Source organism: Ceratotherium simum, chromosome 32 (genome assembly GCF_057802395.1).
Source record: "Ceratotherium simum simum isolate JZ-2026a chromosome 32, ASM5780239v1, whole genome shotgun sequence".
NCBI classification, from domain to species: Eukaryota; Metazoa; Chordata; class Mammalia; order Perissodactyla; family Rhinocerotidae; genus Ceratotherium; species Ceratotherium simum.
The window spans coordinates 1,724,895-1,747,060 of NC_141931.1; the positions used below are offsets into that span (position 1 = coordinate 1,724,895).

Genomic DNA, 22,166 nt, shown 5'->3' on the forward strand with positions numbered 1-22,166 from the left:
GCAGTTTTTCTGTTAAGTGAGTAGACCCCCAGCGTGGCGGGTTGTTAGGCTCAGTGGCTCACAATTGCTATAATCCTTCAGCCTATAAGGCTCTTGTCAGCTCTCTGAGGATTGCAGCTGGGTGGGGATGGCCTCAGGCATGAGCCACCAATTGTTTCAGGCTTTGGAAGGTAGGGGCACTCCCCTATGTGGGTCTTTGAGAAGCACAGGTCTTCTGCAGCTGACCAGCCCCACCACCCACAGGTCCACACACACAGTCAACACAGTCCTGCCGCGTGTGCATGCCCCAACCCCCTGAAGTGGACCCAGTCTCTCCAAGGCAGGAGCCCCACACACTCCACCAATGCCCCACACTCTCCACCCGCTCCTTGTGCATGCCCTGCCCCACAGAGGTGGACCCAGTCCCCAGGCTGAGGAGAATCCGGTCACCAATCTTTGCAGGCCCACAAGTTGCCCAAGGGCTTGTTGTTGGGTGGGGCCAGTCCCTAAGGTGAGCTGCATGCCCTGGCTGAGCTGGATTAAATTGGTGCTCTAGTGGATGGGGCAGACCCTGGGCTAGCAGGCCCCAGGGAGAAGTCCAATGGCGTCTGCCAGCATCTGTGTCAGCATGCCCACACCAAGCCACAACAATGGCCACCTCCAATGTCCCAGTCCCTGGAAAGGTGTCACCTCTCACTGAGATGCACTCAGAACCTATCAGGTGAGTCTCTTTTCACCAAAGGACTGTGCACCTTTCTTTCTGGTGATTTTATGTTGCTTTCCAAGATGGGTGAATTTGTGTGTGGGCCCTTTAAGAGCCGTCTTTAATTTCTTTGTGAACCAGCTTTTCTGCAGGTATTCCACAATGTTGTTAGTAGTGAGCAAAGTCAGATATTATGCCATTCGGCTAGGTTGTGCTGGCTCCAAAAATTACCTATAGTGGGCATGCTCCCTGGCTCAAGTCCCCCACCGCTCCAGGGAGGGCTGCATACCTTTGGGTTCATCCCAGGAAGCCATGCAGCACTGTGGCTTGTGAAGGTGGCATTTTTTCTCTCCAAAAGGGAATTTCTGCCTCTTCCACCTAATTAGGATTGTCGTTTGTCACAGGGGTTTCTCCTATCCAGTTTTCAGTTCTCTCAGGGGTAATTTTTCCAAGAGTAGTTGTAAATTGGCTGTCTCTGCGGGAGGAGGTGAGTTCAGAGTCCACCTATGCCACCATCTTGACTTCTCCTCCCCTTTATTATTATGTAATGACTTTATTTGTCTGTTGTGACACTTGTTGACTTGAAGTCTATTTTGTCTGATACAAGTGTGTGTACTCCTACTGCCTTTTGGTTGCCATTTGCATGGAATATCTTTTTCCATTCCTTGCTTTCAGCCTATGTTTGTCTTAAAACTAAAGCAAGTCTCTTTTTTTAATTAAACTTTTTTTATCCCCAAAGCCCCAGCAACGTAGTTGTATATCCTAGTTGTAGGTCCTTCTAGTTCTTCTGTGTGGGACACCACCTTAGCATGGCTTGATGAGTGGTGAGTAGGTCTGTGCCCAGGATCTGAACTGGTGAACCCCGGGCCACTGTAGTGGAACATATGAACTGCTATGCCACTGGGCCGGCCCTTAAGCAAGTCTCTTGTAGGCAGCATTTTGTTGGAATCTCTTTTTTTCTTTTTAATCCATTGAGCCACTCTCTGCCTTTTGATTTGAGAATTTAATTAATTTACATTTATAGTAATTATGAATAGGTAAGGACTTACTATTGCTGTTTTGTTTTCTGACTATTTTGTAGTTCCTTTGCTCGTTTCTTCTTTTGATGATTTTCTTTGTGATTTGATGATTTTTTGTAGTGGTATGCTTTGATTTCTTTCTCTTTATGTTTTGTGTATCTACTACAGGTTTATTCTATGTGATTACCGTAAGGCTTACATAAAACATCTTATAGTTACAACAGTCTATTTTGAGCTGATATTAACTTAACTTCAATCACATACAAAAATGTTACACTTTGACTACTCCCCTGATGTATTTTATGTTATTGATGCCACAGTTTACATTTTTTATGTTGTGTATCCATTAAGAAATTACTGTAGCTATAGTTATTTTTAATACTTTTATATTTTGACTTTTATGCTAGAGTTCAAAGTGATTTATGCACCACTCTTACTGTATTAGAGTATTCTGGTTTTGACTGTATACTTACCTTTATCAGTGAGTTATACTTTCATATGTTTTCATGTTGTTCATTCGCGTCGTTCATTTCAAATTGAAGAACTCTTTTTAGCATGTTTTGTAAGGTAGGTCTAGTGGTGATAAACTCCCTCAACTTTTTTTTCGTCTGGGAAAGTCTTTATTTATCCTTCATTTCTGAAGGACAGCTTTCCCAGGTAAAGTATTTATGATAGGCAGGTTTTTTCTTGGAGCACTTTGAATGTATCTTCTCACTCTCTCCTGTTCTGCAAGGTGTCTGCTGAGAAATCTGGTCATAGCCTTATGAGTGTTCCCTTGTACATAACAAGTCACTTTTCTCTTGCTACTTACAAAATTCTCTCTTTGTCATTGACTTTTGACAATTTGATTATCATATGTGTCAGTGAAGACTTCTTTATGGTCAATCTATTTGAAGTTCTTTGAGCTTCATGGATCTGGGTGTACACTTCCCTCCCTGGATTAGGGAAGTTTTTGTCATTAGTTCTTTAAATAAGCTTTCTGCCCCTTTTCTTTTCTCTCTTCCTTCTGAGACTCTCATAATGCCTATATTGATTCTTTTTATGATATCCCATGAGTCCCATAGGCTTTCTTCACTCTTTTTCATTCTTTATACGTTTTGTTTTCCAGACTGGATAATTTCAAATGATCTGCCTTCGAATTCACTGATTCTTTCTTCTGCTTGATCAGTTGTGGCTGTTGAAGTTGTCCATTGAATTTTTCTGTGCGGTCACTGTATACTTCAGCTCCAGAGTTTCTGTTTGGGCCTTTTTCTCATTTCTCTGTGTTGAACTATTCATTTTGTTCATGTATTTTTTTCCTGATTTCATTTATTTGTCTAAACTAAAGTGTGTTCTCTTATAGCTCCCTGAGTTTCTTCAAGATGAATATTTTGAATTATTTGTCAGGAAATTCATAGACCTCCATTTCTTTGGGATCCTACATTGGTGCTTTATTTTTTTTCCCTTTGATGGTGTCATGTTTTGTTGATTTTTCATATTCTTTAAAGCCTTGCTGTCTTTGCATTTGAAGAAGCAGTCACCTTCTTCAGTTTTTACTGACTGGCTTCAGGAGAAGAAGACTTTCACCAGTAAGCCCAGCTACAGATTCTGGAGGTCTCTCAGACCTTTTCTATGGTTGCATCTACTCGACTGTTTTCTCATGAGTGGGACGTTTTAGGATTGTGTGCCTTCTCTCAATCCTGCAAATACAAGTTGGGTGCTGAGAGCCTCCTCCCAGGGTAGTACTGTGAGGTGTATAAGATTTTGAGTCTTCTCTCAATGCACAGAGTTAAGCTGTCTTCTGATATCCATGTGCTGTCTGTGGATGCTTGTGCATGCAGGCCATCTGTGGAGGCTTGTGCTCCCTGTCTGTGAAGGGGTGTGTATTGTCCACAGGGGATCATGTTCTGCTTGCCATAGGGGGGTGATCATGGAGTGCTCTGGATGCATGTTAGCTAGTTGGAGGGTGTATCCATATGTGAAGTGTCCCATGGGGCTTTTGGTAGTGTCCATGAACCAGCCAGTAGGATTGGCCAGTTGTTGAGATCTGCACACTGACTGCTGTGAACCCTACCTCTTTTCCCTGCTTCTAACTGCCCCCAGATGACTCAGCCATACTGATCCACTCAGCTTTCTGGGTGGAACAAGACAGATGTGGGCCTCCTGGGCAGTGTCCTGCGAGGCTGGGGAAGCTGGGTGCTTGCTTCTCTCTTACTTTCCTCCATGGGAGAAATCGTGGGATGGTGGGGTATTTCTTGGCACCGAGCTGTTCCACCTTATAGAAGGAGTGATGTGGGTAAAGTGATACTATGCTTCTTATCCTCTTCAATGCATCTATTCTTGGATTTTTTGCTCTGCCGTGGTGCTGGAACCTCTCAACTGGACTGTCAGTCTCCCACAAAGTTACTCTTATCCATGGGTGGTTCTTAAAATTGATATTTCTGTGGGGGCTGGAACCTCCTATTCTGCCATCTTGTTAACATCACTCTCTCGAAGTCTATTTAACTCATTTAATAATGAAGAAACAAGGAAGATGTTACAACTGGTTCGAAGGAGAATGCAAAGAGCAGAAACGTATATAGATCAGGAATTCTAAAGTTAATGTGCACATGTGTGTGTGAAACTGGCTTTTTCTGTGGAGGAGAGAGGCAAGAGGGAAATCAGTTGTATGTCTATGGTGCAAGACGTATTTGCATTGCTATAGGTTATTTACAAATTGGAGAGTATAAAATAGCTCAAAGACAATGAAAACCAGGGTCCCCAAAGAATCAAACAAACAAGAAAGATGTGCTCTAAGCAATGCCTGCCTTTCCTTTGAAACAAAATTTTCCCTATAGTCTCTCATCTTGTGATCAAAACAATCTTAAAAGAAAAATTATTGTTGATCACAAGTGAAGGCCAATTTTATTAGGTTTGGCCTGATTATTTATTTAGATACAGCAAGAGTGTTAATTTACCATATAGGCCTTCTTAAATTTGCTTAAATTTGTACCTACTTATTTTTACTCAGTAGAACCATCCAAATCTAAAAGCTATGTATGTGTTGTATTTATATTCATCTCTCCTTGCATTTCTGATTATTTGTGCTTTATGTATTTTACAAATATGTTGTTGCATATAGGTTTATGACTACTGAGATATATATATAAATATTTATATTATATGTAAATATATATATTTATATATATGAGATATAAATATTTATATATATAAATTTGTGTCTTTATTGTATCATCATTGTATAATTCTGTCTTTATCCTGTTAATCCTTTATATATCCACTATTTTATCCAGTAAGATGCACTATTTCCCCCAATAAGGAGTCCCCTTTCACCCCAGTAAGATGAGGTCCATAGAATGCATTCATTTCCCTATATCCTTTTCTTTACTCTACCCCTTGAGAGCTTTCCTCTCCTATTTTTACTTCTCCTTCTATTTTTAAAGTAATACAATCTAGTCACCCATTGAAGGACATCTGGGTTGTTTCCAGTTTTTGGCTGTTACAAATAAAGCTGCTGTGAACATTTGTGCACAATTTCTTGTGTGAACATAAGTCGTCATTTCTCTGGGAGCAATGCCTAGGGGTGAAATTGTTAGGTTGTAGAGTAGTTGTATGTTTAGTTTTGAAGAAACTGCCAAACTGTTTTCTAGAATGACTGTACCACTTTTTATTCCAACCAGCAATGTATGAGTAATCAGGTTTTTCTACATTCTCACTAACAGTTGGTGTTATGACTATTTTTTATTTTAATCATTCTGAATGAGGTATCTCATTGTGGTTTTTAATTTGCATTTTCCTAATAGCTAATGAGGTTGAACATCTTTTAATGTGTTTATTTTTTAGCTGTCTATTCTCTTCAGTGAAATATCCTTTTATATTTTTGTCCACTTTCTAATTGGATTTTTTGGTTTTCTACTATTGAGTTTTGAGAATTCTTTGTATATTCTAGATATGAGCCCTGTCTTAGTCTATTCAAGCTGTAATAATAAAATACCATACACTAGATGTCTTATAAACAACAGAAATTTATTTCTCACAGTCCTGGAGGCTGGAAGTCAGAGATCAGGATGCCAGCATGTTTGGGTGAGGACCCTCTTCCAGGTTTCAGACTTCTCATTGTATCCTCTTTTGGTGAAAGGGGCTAGGGATCTCTATGGAGACTCGTGTGTGTGTGTGTGTGTGTGTGTGTGAGGAAGATTAGCCCTGAGCTAACATCCGTTGTCAATCCTCTTCTTTTTGCTGAGAAAGATTGGTGCTGGGCTAACATCCATGCCCATCCTCCTCTACTTTATATGGGACGCCACCACGGCATGGCTTGACAAGCAGTGCATCGGTCTGTGCCTGGGATCCGGGCCTGTGAACTCGGGGCACCAAAGTGGAGCATGCGCATTTAATGGCTATGCCGCCAGGCCAGCCCCATCTTTGAGGCCTTCTTTTATGAGGCACTAAACCCGATCATGGAGGTTCCACCTTCATGACTTAGGCACCTCCCCTAGTTCCCACCCACCAATACTATCACTTTGGGGAGTTAGGATTTCAACATACGAATTTGGGCAGGATACAAATGTTAAGACCACAGCAAACTCTTGTCAGATATGTGGTGTGCAAAAATATTTTATCCCACCCTGTAGCTTGTCTTTTCATCCTCTTCACAGGATCTTATGCAGAGTAAATTTTTAATTTTGATGAAGCCCATTTGTCAATTGTTTTCATTTCATGGATCATGTTTTGTTGTCAAGTCTAAGAACTCTTTGCCTAGCCCTAGATCTTGAAGATTTTCTCCGTTTCTTTTTCTAAAAGTTTCATAGTTTTATGTCTGTGGTCCATTTTCGAGTTAATTTTTGTATAAGGTATGAGACTAATCTTGAGGTTCTTTTGTTGTGGGTGTTGCCTGTAGATGTCCAGTTGCTCTGGCACCACTTGTTGAAAAGGTCTGCTGAGCTTTTAATTGGAAAATTATTTTTAAGTATTGTACTTGAATCCCTCTAGGTACTTTTATTGTTTGTTCATTTTTTTATATTCAGATTTTTACCTGTCTTTTTCAGCAGTTTAGTTTCATCAGTATGAAAACTCCTTGTTCCCTCTGGCCCTCCTCTGAGAGCTTGAGAGTGACTATTCTTTTTCTTTGTTTTATCACTGAGCTTCAGTCTTGTTTATTGAGGTACATTAATAGGCAGAAAGCTCCTGGAGGTGAGAGAGGGAGAAATGTCTAGCCCTGTGGCTGGTGGTCAGGCAGGTTAGCTGTGTCTCACTGAGATGCTTGAAGGAAGTTTCTGTTTTCTCCAGCCTCAGGGACAGGAGTCTTTCAGCTCTTTTGTGGCACACTAATGTTGGTATTCTCCAGGAATTGCTGAGCTCCTCACATGATTCATCACTCCCAATAAAGACCAACACATCACCCAGCTGCGTTTGATCCCAGGAACCATTTGACTTGGGAGAGGGAAATAGCCTGGAGTTAGAAATGCAGGGGAAGAAAGGTCTATTCAGTTTCATAGAATATTGTGCTTCAAAAGAGTCTTTTAACTTCCTATTTTTAACAACTGCATAGTACTTCTCATATAGGAAACACTATGTTTCTAGTTTTGTCACTGAATTGCCCTTGCAATGGTGCCACCCTGGGTTCTACCAATGTTTGACTGGAGCAATCTAACATATGCCCCTAATACTCAAATTTTGGTCTCTAATACTATTCACCACTTGTTCATCACTGTAAGGAATCAGTATTCTTTGTAAAGTGTCTGATTTCTTATCTCCATGCAGGGAAATTTTTAAATGGGGATAGAGGGCCGTCCCCGTGGCTTAGTGGTTAAGTGTGCACGCTCTGCTGCTGGCAGCCCGGGTTCGGGTCCTGGGCGTGCACCGACACACCGCTTCTCCGGCCATGCTGGGGCCGCGTCCCACATACAGCAGCTAGAAGGATGTGCAACTATGACATACAACTATCTACTGGGGCTTTGGGGGAAAAATAAATAAATAAATAAAATTATAAATGGGGATAGAATATCTTGTTGTTGCCAGAGCGAAAATTCTGGTGTACCACTGAACAGGCATAGGAACAAGATAAGGAGATCTCTCTGGCAAAGCTGTAATAATTTGAGCATTAACAAGAGAGTTGTAATTATACTTTATTGGAATAATTTTAATCTGTAAAAAGCTATGAGTGCATAGAAATACTCTGAAAGAGAAGCATTAAGAACAATGTACCAGACCAAAATGGTAGCTTAAGAGACCCCTGTCTTCATCTCCCTGCAAAGATCAACAATTAGACAGCTATCCATGACGAAAAACAGCTCTGGGAGAGATCTAGAGTCCGCTTAAGAAACTCTAGCAACACAGTGGAACAAAAAACTGGAGAATCACTGCACAAAAAGGGAAGGAACACAGCTTCATTTTTCCTGCATCATCCCATCCCCCTGGGGGGGTTACTAATCACCAAGTGGGAACTCCCAAGCTAGAACAAGTTCCCTTCATCAGGAAAGGTGAGCAGAGTCAGTGATCAGCTTCCCCAGCCTTTCAGGGCACTGCACGGAGGACCTACTTTGGTTCACGCCATCCAAAGACTCGCAAAATTGAGATGTATCAAGATGGCTAGGAACAAGGAAGAAAAGCAGGAACTACCAGTGTTGGCCACTCAGTGGAAGCGACTGTGGTTTCCAATAAACAGCACTTCAGACTACCCCAGCAGATTTCACCACTGAAGAACCAACTACCAGCACAGCTGCCACTGACCCCCTGCAGATTTCACCAGTTTTTACCCCACAAGTATTCACACTTACAGACACCAGATGTCTGAGTCTCTCCTAGCTCCCTTACTCCACCCCTCCGCCCCTGCTGGAAGCCAGGATCCTCACCCACAGCCAGCTGAGGCCTCTACAGCTGTGCAAGTACAAGATGCCAGCCTAGACCCCTTGCAGCTCTCCCCCAACAACGTGTGCACCCTTGGGGATAGTCCCTTCAGTTGTGCACCTGCACCCCAGTGGTATGATGCCCGACACTGGCCTCCACGGATGTGTGCATGCCGAAGGCAAGATCCTGCAGCTATGGTAGTGCATGCTGACAGCCAAAGTCCCAACAGCTGCTATGGCTCAGATTCAGCCCTATCTCCTATCACTGGCTGGCACAACTGGGTTCACCTGTAGTCTGCCTCCCCTTCTGTGCACCTGTATGCCCCTGCTTCAACCCACATCACTGGCCTCCAGTGCCATGCACCTATGGAGAGATCATGGAGCCACAGGAGTGCATGTCCATAGCCAGGGCCCCTGCCACTGCTTGTGGGTGCAGATCTCGCCTATCTCCTGCCCCTGGCCTGTTCCATGAGGCTCATCTGCAGCTAGCCCCCACCAGCTGTGTACCTACATGGCTCCAGCCTGACTCCCAACACTTGCCTCCATTGCTGTGCACCCATGGCAAGACTTAGCAGCCACAGTAGTGCACACTAACAGCCAGGGCCCCTGCAGCTGCCAGTGTGCCCGTGGTTGGCCCTGACCCTTTTTGCTTGTCTCTGTCCCAACCACTACATTTGTGTCTGCAACTGGATCCTGCTGCCACACAGACACCTACAGCTGGTTCCTGTGGCAGAGTGTGTGCACACTACTGGCTCCAGCCACCAACACTGTCTGCCCTAGCCACTACACCTGGAGATGCTGCTGAGAACCCCAACAACTCTTGCACCTGCTGTGGACCCTCCACAGCACTAGCCAAGGACTGCACAATTGTTGATGCTATGGACCCCAGTGGCCAGAGCTTAAGAGGCCCCTCCCAGACCAAAAGCCACTACGTGGCTCTGCATTTGGCACCTTGTGCCACTAGACCCAGGGTCACAGCATGATCCAGCATGCTCCCACATGCAGGTGAAGGTCTTTTCTTTCCAAAACCAGTTTGAAAAGTCTGGAAGAGGTGACACCTTCTTCAAATGCACACACACCTACGCAAGGCCATAGGGATCACAAAGAATCAGAGAAATACGACTCCACCAAAGGGACACACAGTAAACTTCCAGTAACCGACCCCAAAGAAATGGACATACAGGAATTGCCTGACAAAGAATTCAAAATAATTGTTCTAAAGATGCTCAGAGAGCTATAAGAGAACACAGATGAATAAATTTAATGAAATCAATAAAGTAAAAATAAAATGAGAAGTTCAACAAAGAGATAGAAAACATAAAAAGGAATCAAACTAAATTTGGAGCTGAAGTATACAATGACTGAACTGAAAATTTCAATAACAGACATCAACAACAGACTTGACCAATAAGAAGAAAGAATCAGTAAGGTTGAAGAGAGATCAACTGAAATTATCCAATCAGAGGAACAAAAAGAAAAAAGAATGAAAAGGAATGAAGAAAGCCTACAAGACTTATGGGATATCTTTAAGAGAAACAATGTACCCATCACTGAAGTTTACTGAAGAAGAGGAGAAGGAGAAAGGGGTAGGAAGCTTAAATAAAGAAATAATGGCTAAGAACTTCCCAAACCTGGGGAGAGATTTGGATATCAAAGTTCATGAAGCTAATAGGTCAGTCCAAATTTTCAATCCAAAATAATCTTCTCAGAGACATATTATAATAAAACTATCTAAAATCTTTTGGTTTCCCGGAAGAGAGACTTTTAAAAGCACCAAGAGAAAGACATTTCTCTCATTCAAGTGATCCCCATAAGGCTATCAGCAGATTTATCAGCAGAAAGCTTGAAGGCCAGGAGAGATTGGGATGATATATTCAAAGTGCTGAAAGAAAAAACTGCCAACCAAGAATACTTTATGCAGCAAAGTTGTCCTTCAGAAATGAAGGTGAGATAAAAGACTTCCCAAACAAGCAATAGCTGAGAGAGTTCATCACCACTAGACCTATCTTACATTTCAGCATTTCTTAATGCTGAAATGAGTTCTTCAAGCTGAAACTAAAGGACACTAATAGTAACATTAAAACATATGAAAATATACAACACACTGGTAAAGGTAGGTATGTAGTCAGGTTCAGAATATTCTAATAATGTAATATGGTCATGTATTAACCACTTAATTCTAGTATAAAGGTTAAAAGACAAAAGTATTTAAAATAGCTATAGCAACAATAATTTGTTAATGGATATACAATATAAAGAGATGTAAACTGTGACATCAAAAACATAAAATGTTGGGTGGGATAGTAAAAGTGTAGTGATTTTGTATGTGATTGAAGTTAGGTCATTATCAGCTTAATAGATTGTTACAGGTATACCTTGTTGTATTGTGCTTGCTTTATTGTGCTTTGTAGGTACTGCGTTTTTTACAAGACCTTCCACCAACAAAAAGATTACAACTCACTAAAGGCTCAGATGATGGCTAGCATTTTTTAGCAATAAAGTACTTTTAAATTAAGGTATAAACATTGTTTTTTTAGACATAATACTATTGCACACTTAATAGACTACAGTATAGTGTAAACACAACTTTTATATGCACTGGGAAACCAAAATACTCATGTAACTCTCTTTATTGCAGTATTCACTTTATTGTCGTGGTCTGGAACCAAACCTGCAATATCTGTGAGTTATGACTGGATGTCTATAAGATGTTTAAAGGCAGCCTCAGGGTAACCACAAAACAACCTATAGTAGATAAACACAAGATAAAGAGAAGGGAATCAAAGTATACCACTATGGAAAATCATCAGTTCACAAAGGAAGACAGCAAATGAGGAAGAAAGGAACTATAAAACAGCCAGAAAACAATTACAAGATGCAATAATTCTTACTTATTAATAATTACTTTAAATGTAAATGGATTAAATTCTCCAAATAAAAGCCACAGAGTGGTTGAATGGATTAAAAAAAAAGACCCAACAAAAGGCTACCTACAAGAGACTCACTTCAGCTTCAAGGACACACAAAGGCTGAAAGTGACAGGATGGAAAAAGATATTCAACACAAATGGAATCCAAAAGAAAGGAGGGGTAGCTATACTTATGTCAGCGCTACTTATATCAGACAAAATAGACTTTAAACCAAAAGTGGTAACAAGAGACAAAGAAGGTCATTATATAATGATAAAGGGATCAATTCATCTGGAGGATACAACAATTATAAATATATATGCATCAGGACCGGCCCCATAGCTTAGCGGTTAAGTGCGTGCACTCCGCTACTGGCAGCCCGGGTTCCTGGGTGCACACAGACACACCACTTCTACGGCCATGCTGAGGCCGCGTCCCACATACAGCATCTAGAAGGATGTGCAACTATGACATACAACTATCTACTGGGGCTTTGGGGAAAAAAAAAAGGAGGAGGATTGGCAATAGACGTTAGCTCAGAGCCGGTCTTCCTCAGCAAAAAGAGGAGGCTTAGCATGGATATTAGCTCAGGGCTGATCTTCCTCACAAAAATAAATAAATAAATAAATAAATAAATAAATAAATAAATAAATAAATAAATAAGCATGCATAAAACATCGGAGCACTTAAGTATATTAAACAAATACTGGGCCAGCCCCGTAGCTTAACGGTTAAGTGCGTGTGCTCTGCTACTGGTGGCCCAGGTTCGCATCCTGAGCACGCACTGACACACCGCTTCTCTGGCCATGCTGAGGCTGCGTCCCCCATACAGCAACTAGAAGGATGTGCAACTATGACATACAACTATCTACTGGGGCTTTGGAGAAAAAAAGGAGGAGGATTGGCAATAGATGTTAGCTCAGAGCTGGTCTTCCTCAGCAAAAAGAGGAGGATTAGCATGGATGTTAGCTCAGGGCTGATCTTCCTCACACACACACACAAAAAGACATTTCAGTATTTAATTAAAAAAAACCTATTAAACAAATACTAACAGATCTGAAGGGATTAATAGACAACAATACAGTAATCAGAGACTTCAATACCCCACTTTCAACAATAGATAGACCATCAGGACAGAAAATTAATAAGACAGCATTGGACTTGAACTACACTTTAGACAAAACAGACCTAATAGACACGTATGGAACATTCCATTCAACAGCAGCAAAAACACATTCTTGTCAGGAACATATGGAATATTTTCTAGGATGGATCATTTATTAGGTCACAAAGGGGTGGAGTTAAGATGGCGGCGTAGGCAGACTCTGAACTCACCTCCTCCCGTGGACACAGCCAATTTACAACTACTCGTGGAAAAATTACCCCTGAGACAGAACTGAAAACTGGATAAGAGGAACTCCTGCAACAACGGACAATCCTAACTGGGGTGGAAGAGGCAGAGACTCCCTTCTGGAGAGGAAAAACGCCACCTTCACAAGCCGCCAGCTTCACGGCCGCCGGGAGCAGCTCACAGGTACGCAGCCTCCCTGGAGGCGCGGGGTCCTGAGCCGGGGAGCGCCCCCGCTGTGGGCATTTTGTGGACCCAGCACAATCGACACCAGTGGCATAATATCTGACTGTGCCTGCTACTAAAGCATTGGGTAGCACCCCCAGAAAACCCGGTTCACAAAGAAACTAAAACTGGCTCTTAAAGGGCCCGCGCACAAACTCACCCGTTCCAGAAAGCATCCTAAAATCACCAGAAAGAAAGGTGCACAGTGCTTCGGTGACAAGAGACTCACCTAATAGGCCCTGAGTGCATCTCGGTGAGGGGTGAGACCTCTCCAGGGACTGGGACATTGGCGGCGGCCATTGTTGTGGCCTGGTGTGAGCGTGCTGACACAGACGCCATTGGAGTTCTCCGAGACCTGCTAGCCCAGGGTCTGCTCCACCCGCTAGAGCACCGATTTAATCCAGCTCAGCCAGGGCAGGCAGCCCACCCTAGAGACTAGCCCCACCCAACAACAAGCCCTCAGGCAACGTGTGGGCCTGCATAGATTGGTGACTGGATTCTCTGCAGCCTGGCAACTGAGCTGACTTGAGCGGGGCAGGGTGTGCACAAGGAGCTGGTGGAGAGTGTGGGGCGGTGGCAGAGTGTGTGGGGCTCCCGCCGTGGAGAGACTGGGTCCGCTTGGGGAGGTCGGGGCGCTCACACGGGGCAGGACTGTGTTGACTGTGTGTGTGGACCTGTGGGCAGCAGGGCTTCTCAGCCACAGAAGACTTGTACTTCTCAAAGACCCACATAGGAGGTTTGCTCCACCTTCCAAAACCTGAAACAATTGGGTGCTCCTGTGCCTGAGGCCAGCCCCACCCAGCTGCAATCCTCAGAGAGCTGACAAGAGACCTAATAGGCTAGAGGCTTACAGCAATTGTAAGGCCCTGAGCCTAACATCCTGCCAGGGTGGGGGCCTACTCACTTAAAAGAAATACTGCAACACAAATGTGGTATTAGAACTTGCAGCCAACTGTGCTGGGGCTCCCCACAGCTGATAAAGAGACTGAAGGGCCCACAACAACTACAAGCAGCTGAGCATTACAACAGCTGGCCAGGAGCATAACTCAGCCTCCTGGGCGCCTACAGGGAGAGCAAACAGGCCACAGCAGAAGGATACACGTAGCCCACATAGGGGTCACCCTGGAACATTGAGAACTGAGGGAAGCACACTGGAAGCCTCCTAAGCCATCACTTACATAAGGTCACCTATCCAAGAGCAGGAGACGTAGCTGACCTACCTAATACGTAGACACAAGCACAGGGAAAGAGGCAAAATGAAGAGGCAAAAGAATACATTCCAAGTAAGGGAACAGGACAAAACCCCAGAAAAGGAAATTAGTGAAACAGAAATGAGCAACCTACCCGACAGAGAGTTCAAACTAAGAGTGTTAAGGATGCTCACTGATCTGGGGAGAAGAATAGATGGACTCAGTGAGAATGTCAACAAAGAAATGGAAGATAAAAAACAACCAATCAGAAATGAAGAATACAATACTGGAAATGAAAAACTCATTAGAGGGACTCAAAAGCAGAGTAGAGGATACAGAAGAACGGATCTGTGAGCTGGAAGAAAGACTAGAAGAAATTACCCAAGGTGAACAGGTAAAAGAGAAAAGAATTAAAAAGAGTGAGGACAGTCTAAGGGACCTCTGGGACAACATCAAGCGCACTAACATCCGTGTTATAGGTGTCCCGGAAGGAGAAGAGCGAGACAAGGGGGCAGAGAATCTATTTCAAGAAATAATAGATGAAAACTTCCCTAACCTAAGGAAGGAAACAGGCATCCAGGTACAGGAGGCACAGAGAGTCCCAAACAAGATAAACCCAAAGAGGCCCACACCAAGACACATCATAATCAAAATGTCCAGAATTAAAGATAAAGAGAGAATCCTAAAAGCCGCAAGAGAATGTCAAGTTACATACAAAGGAAACCCCATAAGGCTATCAGCTGACTTCTCAGCAGAAACCTTACAGGCTAGAAGAGAATGGCATGATATATTTAAAGTGCTAAAAGGAAAAAACTTACAGCCAAGAATACTCTACCCGGCAAGGTTATCATTCAAAATGGAAGGAGAGATCAAAATTTTCCCAGATAAGCAAAAATTAAAGGAGTTTGTCACCAAGAAACCAGTGTTACAAGAAATGTTAAAGGGACTGATTTAAGGGGAAAAGAGAAGACCACAAATAGGAAAAATTATTTCCACGATTAGAACGTAATGGATACAAATGCACAAAAAAGAGGTTGGATATGATATCAAAAACATAAAAGGAGGGAGGAGGGTAGTTAAAGAGTACAGCTTTCAGACAGAGGTCAAACTAAAGTGACCATCAATTCTGTATAGAAGAAGTAAGGAACAGAGAAGGACTACTAAAACACTGAGGAAAAAAAAATAAAAAAAGTTAAAAAATGGCAGTAAGTACATACTTATCAATAGCTACTTTAAACGTCAATGGACTAAATGCTCCAATTAAAAGGCATAGGGTGGCTGACTAGATAAAAACAAGACCCATATATATGCTGCATACAAGAGACACACTTCAGACCTAAAGACACTCACAAACTGAAAGTGAAGGGATGGAAAAAGATACTCCACGCAAATGGCAATGAAAAGAAAGCTGGGGTAGCAGTACTCATATCAGACAAAATAGACTTTAAAACAAAAACTGTAAAACGAGACAAAGAAGGGCATTACATAATGATCAAGGGAACAATCCAACAAGAGGATATAACACTTGTAAATATCTACGCACCCAATGTAGGTGCACCTAAATATATAAAGCAATTATTAACAGACATAAAAACAGAACTAGACAGTAACACAATAATAGTAGGGGACTTTAACACTCCACTTACACCAACGGATAGATCATCCAAACAGAAGATCAATAAGGAAACATTGGCCTTAAACGACACACTAGAACAGATGGACCTAGTAGATATATACAGAGCATTCCATCCAAAAACCGAAGAATACACGTTCTTTTCAAATGCACATGGAACGTTCTCCAGGATTGATCACATATTAGGCCACAAAACAAGTCTCCATAAATTTAAGAAGATTGAAATATTACCAAGCATCTTTTCTGACCACAAAGGTATGAAACTAGAAATCAACTATAGGAAGAAAATCAGAAAAGCCACAAATACATGGAGATTAAACAAAATGCTACTGAACAACGACTGGGTTAATGAAGAAATCAAAGAAGAAATAAAAAAATACCTGGAGACAAATGAAAATGAAAATACGACATGCCAGAATTTATGGGATACAGCAAAAGCGGTTCTAAGAGGGAAGTTTATAGCAATACAGGCCTATCTCAACAAACAAGAAAAATCTCAAATAAACAATCTAACAATGCACCTAAAGGAACTGGAAAAAGAAGAACAAACAAAGCCCAAAATCAGTAGAAGAAGGGAAATAATAAAAATCAGAGCAGAAATAAATGAAATAGAGACCAAAAAACAATAGAAAACATTAATAAAACCAAGAGCTGGTTCTTTGAAAAGATCAACAAAATAGACAAACCTTTAGCTAGACTCACCAAGAAAAAAGAGAGAAGGCACAAATAAGTAAAATCAGAAATGAAAGAGGAGAGGTTACAACAGACACCTCAGAAATACAAAAGATTATAAGAGAATACTATGAAAAACTATATGCCAACCAATTCGACAATCTGGAAGAAATGGATAAATTCTTAGAATCATACAACCTTCCAAAACTGGATCAAGAAGAAGTGGAGAATTTGAATAGACCAATCACCAGTAAGGAGATCGAAACAGTAATCAAAAACCTCCCCAAAAATAAAAGTCCAGGACCAGACGGCTTCCCTGGTGAATTCTACCAAACATTCAAAGAAGACTTAATACCTATCCTTCTCAAACTCTTCCAAAAATTGAGGAGGGGGAAGCTCCTAACTCATTCTACGAAGCTGACATTACCCTGATACCAAAACCAGACAAGGACAACACAAAAAAGAAAATTACAGGCCAATATCACTGATGAACATCGATCTGAAAATCCTCAACAAAATACTAGCAAATCGCATACAACAATACGTTAAAAAGATTATACACCATGATCAAGTGGGATTTATTCCAGGGATGCAGGGATGGTTTAACATTCGCAAATCAATCAACGTAATACACCACATTAATAAAATGAAGAACAAAAATCACATGATCATCTCAATAGATGCAGAGACAGCATTTGACAAGATCCAGCATCCATTTATGATAACTCTGAATAAAATGGGTATAGAAGGAAAGTACCTCAACATAATAAAGACCATATATGAGAAACCCACAGCTAATATCATCCTCAATGGTGAAAAACTGAAAGCTATCCCTCTAAGAACAGGAACCAGACAAGGATGCCCACTGTCACCACTCCTATTTAACATAGTATTGGAAGTCCTAGCCAGAGCAATCAGGCAAGAGAAAGAAATAAAAGGGATCCAAATTGGAAAGGAAGAAGTGAAACTGTCACTATTTGCAGATGACATGATTTTATATATAGAAAACCCTAAAGAATCCACCAGAAAACTTTTAGAAGTAATAAACGAATATGGTAAAGTTGCAGGATACAAAATCAACATACAAAAATCAGTTGCATTTCTGTACACTAACAACGAAGTAACAGAAAGAGAAATTAAGAATACCATCCCATTTACAATTGCAACAAAAAGAATAAAATACCTAGGAATAAACTTAACCAAAGAGGTGAAAGATCTGTACACCGAAAACTATAAAACATTTCTGAAAGAAATTGAAGAAGACACAAAGAAATGGAAAGATATTCCGTGCTCTTGGATTGGAAGAATTAACATAGTTAAGATGTCCATACTTCCTAAAGCCATCTATAGATTCAATGCAATCCCTATCAAAGTTCCAACAACATTTTTCACAGAAATAGAACAAAGAATCCTAAAATTTATATGGAACAACAAAAGACCCCGAATAGCTAAAGGAATCCTGAGAAAAAAGAACAAAGCTGGATGTATCACACTCCCTGATTTCAAAATATACTACAAAGCTATAGTAACCAAAACAGCATGGTACTGGCACAAAAACAGACACACAGATCAATGGAATAGAATCGAAAGCCCAGAAATAAACCCACACATCTATGGACAGCTAATCTTTGACAAAGGAGCCAAGAACATACAATGGGGAAAAGAAAGTCTCTTCAACAAATGGTGTTGGGAAAACTGGATAGCCATATGCAAAAAAATGAAAGTAGACTCTTACCTCACACCATACACAAAAATTAACTCCAAATGGATTAAAGACTTGAATGTAAGACCTGAAACTGTGAAAGTTCTAGAAGAAAACATAGGCAGTACGCTCTTCGACATCAGTCTTAGCAACATCTTTTCAAACACCACATCTGACCGGGCAAGAGAAACAATAGAAAAAATAAACAAATGGGACTACATCAAACTAAAAAGCTTCTGCACAGCAAAGGAAACCATCAACAAAACGAAAAGACAACCTAACAATTGGGAGAAGATATTTGCAAACCATACATCTGATAAGGGCTTAATCTCCAAAATATATAAAGAACTCATGCATCTGAACAACAAAAAAACTACCAACCCAATTAAAAAATGGGCAAAAGACCTGAACAGACATTTCTCCAAAGAAGATATACAGATGGCCAACAGACACATGAAAAGATGTTCAAAATCACTAACTATCAGGGAAATGCAAATCAAAACTACAATGAGATATCACCTCACGCCCGTCAGAATGGCTATAATTAACAAGACAGGAAACAACATGTGTTGGAGAGGTTGTGGAGAGAAGGGAACTCTCATACACTGCTGGTGGGAGTGCAAACTGGTGCAGCCACTATGGAAAACAGTATGGAGATTCCTCAAAAAATCAACGATAGAACTACCATATGATCCAGCTATTCCACTGTTGGGTATTTATCCAAAGAACTTGAAAACACCAATTTGCAAAGGTACATGCACCCCTGTGTTCATTGCAGCCTCATTCACGATAGCCAAGACTTGGAAGCAACCTAAGTGCCCATCAAGGGACGAATGGATAAAAAAGCTGTGGTATATATACACAATGGAATACTACTCAGCCATAAGAAACGATGAAATCCAGCCATTTGTGACAACATGGATGGACATTGAGGGCATGATGCAAAGTGAAATAAGTCAGAGGGAGAAGGTCAAATACCGTATGATTTCCTTCATTAAGTAGTAGATAATAACAACAATAAACAAACACATAGGGACAGAGATTGGATTGGTGGTTACCAGAGGGGAAGGGGGGAGGGAGGAGGGTGAAAGGGATAATTGGGTACACGTGTGTGGTGATGGGTTGTAATTAGTATTTTGGTGGTGAACATGATGTAATCTATGCAGAAATAGAAGTACAATGATGTACACCTGAAATTTTTACAATGTTATAAACCAATGTTACTGCAATAAACAAAAAAAATTAAAAAAAAATATATTAGGTCACAAAATATGTTTTAGCAAATTTAAAAAGATTGAAATCATACCAAGTATCTTTTCCAAACACAATGGTATGAAATTATAAATTATAATAGCAGGAAAGCTGGAAAATTCACCAATACATGGATGAAACAACACATTCCTATACAACCAGTGAGTCAAAGAAGAAAAAAAAAGGGAAATAAAAATCTTGAAAAAAATGAAAATGGAAACACGTCATCCCAAAATTTATGGGATACAGCAAAAGCAGTGCTAAGAGGGAAATTTATAATGATGAATGCCTATATTAAGAAAAAAGAAAGACCTCAAATAAACAACCTCACTTTATACCTCAAGGAAGTAGAAAAAGAACAAGTAACTAAGCCCAAAGTTAGAAAAAGGAAGGAGATACCAAAGATCAGAGGAAAAATAGATGAAATAGAGAACAGAAACACAATAGAAAATATCAATGAAACTAAGAGTTGGTTTTTTGAAAAGATAAACAAAATTGACAAGACTTTAGCTAGAATTATGAAAAAAAAAGAGAAAGGACTCAAATAAAATTATAAATGAAAGTGGAGACGCTGCAAGTGATACTACAGGATTACAAAGGATCATAAGAGACTGCCAACAAATTGGACAACCTAGAAGAAATGGATAAATTCCTAGAAACATACAACCCACCAAGACTGAATCATGAAGAAATAGGAAATCTGAGCAGACAGATAATAAATAAGGGGATTGCTTTAGTAATCAAAATCCTCCCAAAAAAGAAAATCCTAGGACCAGATGACTTCACTGTGAATTCTACCAAGTATTTAAAGAATTAATACCAATTCTTCTCAAACTCTTCCAAAAAATGGAAGGAAAGGAATGTTTCCAAACAATTTTATGAGACTAGCATCACCCTGATACCAAAGCTAGACAAGGACACTATAAGAAAAAATTACAGGACAATTTCCCTAATGAAGATGGATGCAAAAATCCTCAACAATATCAACAAACCAAATTCAACAGCACACTAAAAGGATTATAACCATAACCAAGTGGGATTTATTCTGGGGAGGTAAGGATGGTTCAACATATGAAAATCAATAATAAATGTGATACACCACCTTAGTAAAATGAAAGACAAAAACCATATGACCATCTCAATAGATGCAGAAAAAGCATTTGACAAAATTGAACATCCTTTCATGATTAAAAACTCTTAACAAATTGGGTATAGAAGGAACATACCTCAACATAATAAAGGCCATATGACAAGCCCGCAGCTAACATCATAGTCAACGGTGAAAGGTTGAAAGCTTTTCCTCTAAAACCAGGAACAAAGTGAGGGTGCCTACTCTCACCACTCCTTTTTAACATAGTATTGGAAGTTCCAGCCAGAGCATTTAGGCAAAAAAATGAAATAAAAGTCATCCAAATCATAAAGGAAGAAGTAAAACTGTCTCTATTAGCTGACAATATGATCTTGTATATATATAGAAAATCCTGAAGACTCCACCAAAAAACTGTTAGGACTAATAAATGAATTCAGTAAAGTTTCAGGATACAAAATCAACATACAAAAAACAGTTGCATTTCTATACGCTAACAATGAACTATCTGAAAAAGAAAAAAGAAACCATTTCTTTTACAGTAATATCAAAAATAATAAACTACTTAGGAATAATAAATTTAGCCAAGGAAGGAAAGATCTATATACTGTAAACTAAGACATTGATGAAAGAAATTGAAGACACATAAATGGAAAGATATCCCATGTTTATGGATCAGAAGAGTTAATAGTATTAAAATGTCCATACCACCCAAAGCCATCCATAGATTCAGTGAAATCTCTATCAAAATCCCAATGGTATTTTTAACAAAAATAGAAAAAACAATCCTAAAATACATGTGGAACTATAAAATACCCTGAATAGCCAAAGCATTCTTGAGAAAGAACAAAGCTGGAGGCATCACTCTTCCTGATTTCAAACCACATTACAAAGCTTCAGTAATCAAAACAGTGTGGTACTGGCATGAAAAACAGACACATAGACCAATGGAACAGAGTCAATATTTGATAAGGGAGCTAAGAATACTCAATGAGGAAAGGATAATCTCTTCAATAAGTGGTGTTGGGAAAACTGGATATCTACCTGCAAAAAAATGAAATTGGACCCCTATCTTACACCACTCAAAAATTAGCTTGAAATTGATTGAGGACTGACAAGAAATTTTCACATATTGAGGTATGTGGGGTAGCTATTCCAGTTTAAACTGATTCCACTTGAACTAAAGAAGCCTGACTTGTGGCCTTTCAAACATACATTGTACATCTGCTTTAACCGTTAAAGTAAAGAATGCATTATCTCGGGCCGGCCCCATGGCTTAGCAGTTAAGTGCATGCGCTCTGCTACTGGCGGCCCGGGTTCGGATCCTGGGCGCGCACCAACGCACCGCTTCTCTGGCCATGCTGAGGCAGCCTCCCACATACAGCAACTAGAAGGATGTGCAACTATGACATACAACTATCTACTGGGGCTTTGGGGAAAAAAAAAGGAGGAGGATTGGCAATAGATGTTAGTTCAGAGCCAGTCTTCCTCAGCAAAAACAGGAGGATTAGCACGGATGTTAGCTCAGGGCTGATCTTCCTCACAAAAAAAAAAAAAAAACAAGCATTATCTCAAAGTAAAAGAATGCACTCTTTGAAGTTAAGGATGCATACTTCTTTCTTAC

General features: G+C 40.5%; 1 protein-coding gene across 2 annotated transcripts in view; it reads right to left on the reverse strand.

Annotated features, from left to right (window-relative positions):
• The window catches only part of CREM (cAMP responsive element modulator), a 119,964-nt gene extending 106,706 nt beyond the window's left edge, over window positions 1–13,258 (reverse strand). For both annotated transcript variants that reach the window (XM_087420602.1, XM_087420604.1), the window contains exon 1: window positions 13,237–13,258. The gene's annotated coding sequence lies outside the window, so the exon portion shown is untranslated. The remainder of the gene's footprint in view (window positions 1–13,236) is intronic.
• Between the last annotated feature and the right edge of the window lie 8,908 nt (window positions 13,259–22,166).